Below are 5,411 nucleotides of genomic sequence, written 5' to 3'. Positions count from 1 at the left end.
GTTACAGACGGCGACGTTCGCTGACAGTTCATAAAATGGAAGCGGATCATTTTACCAGGGGAGCCGTCAATCATCTGTAATACCGGGTTTCCGATGCCACTGTCTGGCAGCGCGCCGCCTGTGAAAACTCGCTGCTTTCCTGTTGCTTTAAAATGTGCGCAGCGCCAGCAAACGCTGCACGTCCTTCAATTCTGTCCGGGCCGGTTCACACGCAACAGTACTTTTTGAATTAATTAACCAATTCCCAGGGGGGGATCTAATTATAACAATATTAAAGGGTTAAGTGCTCATTTTGTCTAGGGGGAGCTCAGTTAAAAAAAATACACTCACCTGATCCTCTGTCCTGCAGTAGTCAGCGCTCACCTAGGACCCAGGCTCAACCCAGGCGGTCGCTATGGGGCCCGAGGCACGGGGGGGGCCTGCCGGGACGAGGAACAAAGGGGTTCCACCGATGCCGTGCGGGCCGTCTGGGTTGCTTTGGCATCGCAGGTTGCTGGCTATCGCTGGCGGCTATGAGGAGGAACGCGCCGCTGTCCAGATCACTGAGGACCTGTCGGTGATTTGTGCAGCGACGCGTTCCTCCTCACAGCCACTGCTGAGTCAGTGACAGCCAGCAGCTGCAGAGGAGGAGACTGGGGCCGGGCGGTGGAGGAGGCGGGGTCCAGCAAAGGAGGAGGAGGCGGGCCCACTAGCGACCGTGGAGGAGGCGGGGCCCGGCGGTGGAGGAGGCTGTCACCGGATCGGGGCTGACAGGTAAGAGGTGTGCAGGGATGTGACCAGCCCATCTGAGACCCTGCAGAGCCCACCATAGAGAGTCTATGGTGGGCTCTGCAGGGTCACTCTCAGGTGGGCTGTGTAGGATCTCAGGTGGGCTCTGCAAGGGGCGTAACTAGAAATCACAGGGCCCCATACAAAATTTTGCTAAGGCGCCCTGTGATTTCTAGTTACGCCCCTGAGTAGGACTACTCTGCACTGTGAGGGTCAACTGCTTGTTTGTCTCTAGGGGTTGGAAAAAAAGAAGACATGGGCACCTGATCCTCGGTCCTGCGTTGGTGAGTGCTCCCCCCCCCATCGTTCCTACTTTGGTATGTCCCTCAGCATCCTCACGTTTAATGCAAGTCAATGGACTGCATCAAATGCGATGACATCAGCGGGGCTTAGACCACCGGAGCCTGGGGGAAGGAGAGGCTACAGGGACCGGTCTAGCAGCCAGGTATGATCTAGGATTGGGTGAGTATATCTTCCTTAATCCATCCCCATGACCAATACGAGCAGATCGAGGATCGGGTGAGTATATGTTTTTTTTTATCTTGGTCCCCCTAGACCAAAACGAGCAGCTTTGACCTCTAATAATATTCCTCCCCACACCCAACCTCCTGCACTGCAAGGGTTAACTCTTTACGTTTCTTGACATTTTTGTAATTTTGGATGGAATAAATTGGAGGTCACTGGAGGTCATTAGAGGCCTCCTTTAAAAAAAATTACCAACTTTGCCTTCCCCATTGACTCCAATGCATTTTGCAGAACACGTTCACCTCTGAGCCCGGGCTCCTTCGAATATTAAGCAAGACTCGCCTCACCCTAGGTGAATGGCACCCGGGCAGATTCACCCACCGCCAGCCCTATTTGTCTTATCGGACCGGTTCATAATGACAAGGGCCGCGTTCGATGAGGTAGAGCGGCCTGAGCGCCTCCTGCCCGTCTTTCCAGCGGGAGCCGCTTATTACCATCCGTGTTAATGCCTAGTGATGGAGCGCGGGAAGGGCTGACAAACCGCTACCTGTGATGTGGCTAAGTGGAGAGCTTTCACAGCACGGTGACTGTCAGCCGAGACCCCCCCCCCCCTTCCTCCCTCCCGCGCTCTAAATAAACTCCGACGAGAAGCGGGGAAAAGACTGTGAGCGACACCGGATGGCTCGTCCTGTCTGTACACAGCGTGCATAGCCGGGATCTCATCAGAAGAGACTTCAATCACGGCTACCCAGAGCTCCGCTCACATGCATTGTGCAATGCAACCTCCCTCTCGCGCTCCAATGACCAAGGGGCGCGGCTGTGGCCAGGGAAGACGCGCTGCATTTTTACAGGTTCCATTAACAGTATCAGGATTCTAGTAACAATAAGGATTTAGTTAGACGGAGAGGCAAATGGACGCCAGGATAGTGTTTCTAGCCAATCAGCTTTCTAGCAAATACAGAAGTGCAAGGCCGGGGGCAGCGAGAGAACCGACTTCGTACATGAAACCTATGTATTTCCTAAACTTGGGCACCCCGCCTCCCGAGGCACCCCCCATCTAAATTTGCCCCACCCCTTCCTGTTTAAGACATTTTGCGTAACCTATCAGTTGCTGGATACAGTCGCTGGATACAGCTCACACGCTGTATCCAGCTTCTGACAGGTTGCGCTATTAGCAATGCAGAATACCACCAGTTATAGAGAACTACAAATCCCAGCAATACATTATACCGCAATGCAGAATACCACCAGTTATAGAGAACTACAAATCGCAGCAATACATTATACAGCAATGCAGAATAATATGAAGCTACATACTCTGTGTTGCCCTGGGGTGGCGGCCTGATGTCTCCAGGGTCTCCGGTGGACTGTGTGGCATCTCAGGTGGGCTGTGCAGGCTCTCAAGTGGCTGTGAAGGCTCTCAGGTGGGCTGTGTGGACTCTCAGGTGCGGTGGGCTGTGCTGGGTCTCAGGAAGCTGTGTAGGGTCTCATGTGGGCTGTGCAGGCTCTCATGTGGCTGTGGGGTGTCTCAGGTAGGCTGTGCGGGCTCTGAGGTGGGCTGTGCGGGCTCTGAGGTGGGCTGTGCAAGGTTTCATGTGGGCTGTGCAGGGTCTTTTGTGGCTGTGCAGTGTCTCAGGTGGGCTATGTGAGGTCTCAGGAGGCTGTGCAGGCTCTCAGGTGGGCAGCGCAGGGTGTCAGGTGGGCTGTGTGGGGTCTCAGGTGGCTGTGCGAGGTCTTAGGAGGGCTATGTGGGGTCTCATCAGGGGTCCATATGGTCTTGTGGGCGGGTGAAGGCGACATGGTTCCACAAGAAGGAGGAGATGTGCGGCCAGTGCTGTAGCAGAGCCGCAAAGTCCCCAGAAGTCTGCCATAAGGTTCCCAGCAAGAGCAGGACCTTACGGCAGCAGCTTGTGCTGAAATGTTTAAAGCACCAGTATCGGCACTTAGTATCAGGGCATCTTTACGAGTGTGAGTACTCGTAAAAATGCCCATTACCAGCACCAATATCAGCATCGGTGCCAAAACCGGTAATGGCAGGTGATGGCAGGCCTCACTGGTTTGGGGGCAGTGATTTTTGCTGCTCCCCCTGAAAAGTGCCACCCAAGGCGAATGCCTTGTTTGCCTTGTGGTAGATATGCCACTGCATAGAACGGTCTGCGATGCTTTGTAATGAATCTTGAAGTATCCATTGTGCCCAGTGCCAAAGGGGAGAGTGTAGCTTGCAGGAATGGGGGAACTGGGGACACATGACAAGTTAGATAAAGAAATAACGTCACCAGCACTCCAAAGGATGATTTAGCAACAGTCCATTTATTGGTACATTGCCGTTCAAATGCTTTTTTGAATGGCATGTGAATGGCAATGTGCCAATAAATGGACTGTTGCTAAATCATCCTTTGGAGTGCTGGTGACGTTATTTCTTTATCTCAGTTGCTCACGGTGCCATCCGTGGTCACTACAAGCACCCACCCGTCCCAACCAGTCCTTTGATATTTCGGTAAGGAGTGCAGCAAGATCTCTGATTCCTGAACATGACAAGTTAGTGCACATGAGTAAAGAGATGGCTGTACACCCCTCCCCCTCCCACTGGTAACAAGAAATGTTTCATGAATCCATGTGTTTTTTGCGCAGTGGTCACGCGTCCTGCTTGGCGTGGTGCGTCCGTGCTTGCATATAGATTTTTGGATACAGTTACCATTTGATGAAGGTTCTCTGACACAACGTTTCCATCGCTGACCTTGGAATGCCCCGAGTCTTGCCGGAATTATTGACTCTCTGATGGCCCCATTCTGGGTGGCCTGTTTGTCACTGCCTCGGCCTCCATAGTAAATCCATAGCCCCAGCCTCCCCAGGGCCTCCACCCCGGACACACAGGACTCACAGGTGCTGGAAACTGAGAAGTCAGAGGACGGTCCCTGGAGGCTGGGAACCAATGAAAGTGAATGTATGGAGAAACCGGCCTGCAGGGTTAGAGTGTTAGCTCCCGGGAGCCGGGAAACATATTGATTCTACTTCCTATTATTGTCTGCCATAGAAATGTCTCAGAGATTAGAGTGACGCCATCTTCAATCTGCTCCATTCATCACGTTAGAACACCAGGAGAGCGGTGATGTCACTCCTGTATAATATCTGGAGAGCGGTGATGTCACTCCTGTATAATATCCTCTAGAGCGGTGATGATGTCACTCCTGTATAATATCTGGAGAGCGGTGAGATGTCACTCCTGTATAATATCTGCAGAGCGGTGAGATGTCACTCCTGTATAATATCTGGAGAGCGGTGATGTCACTCCTGTATAATATCTGGAGAGTGGTGATGTCACTCCTGTATAATATCCTCTAGAGCGGTGATGATGTCACTCCTGTATAATATCTGCAGAGCGGTGATGATGTCACTCCTGTATAATATCTGGGGAGCGGTGATGTCACTCCTGTATAATATCTGGAGAACGGTGATGTCACTCCTGTATAATATCTGGAGAGCGGTGATGTCACTCCTGTATAATATCCTCTAGAGCGGGGATGATGTCAATCCTGTATAATATCTGGAGAGCGGTGATGATGTCACTCCTGTATAATATCTGGAGAGCGGTGATGATGTCACTCCTGTATAATATCTAGAGATCGGTGATGATGTCACTCCTGTATAATATCTGGAGAGTGATGATGTCACTCCTCTGACTCCGGTTATATCTGATCAGGTCTGTATAAATCATTGATATTTCATTTTCCTATGTACAGTCATAATCTGTCACGCTGCGTTCTGTGCGGTCGGTCACCAACCGCGGCCTCTATCTCCGGGGACGCACAATATAAGATATTATGTCCAGTCTTAAATTGAACTTCAATTACATCCGGAATGCGGCTTCAATTATCTGCACGTGGATTTCATATTGGGAACCTCTTTCTAATTTTGTTGAATATACATTAGCCCGGAGTTATTATATTGGATTTAAAAGCCGGCAGGGGCTCTGCGGTGATTGGATTGGTCCGTTATGGCATTGCGGGAACAGCGCACGGAACATTATAATGCAACGTTTTATTATAAGAAGGAGGAAAAACAGACATGTCCCGCACCTGCACGTCCGTACGGGTGCGGGTGTCTGTACTCGTACGCTGACAGGGTGGATCCTGTCTGCGTCCGAGCCGGGATACCGGCACCTGTACGGACATGCAGGT

This window comes from Nanorana parkeri, unplaced genomic scaffold, assembly GCF_000935625.1.
Source record: "Nanorana parkeri isolate BGI_ZX_2015 unplaced genomic scaffold, ASM93562v1 scaffold47, whole genome shotgun sequence".
Taxonomy (NCBI): Eukaryota; Metazoa; Chordata; class Amphibia; order Anura; family Dicroglossidae; genus Nanorana; species Nanorana parkeri.
Note: the sequence above shows the minus strand (reverse complement) of the source record.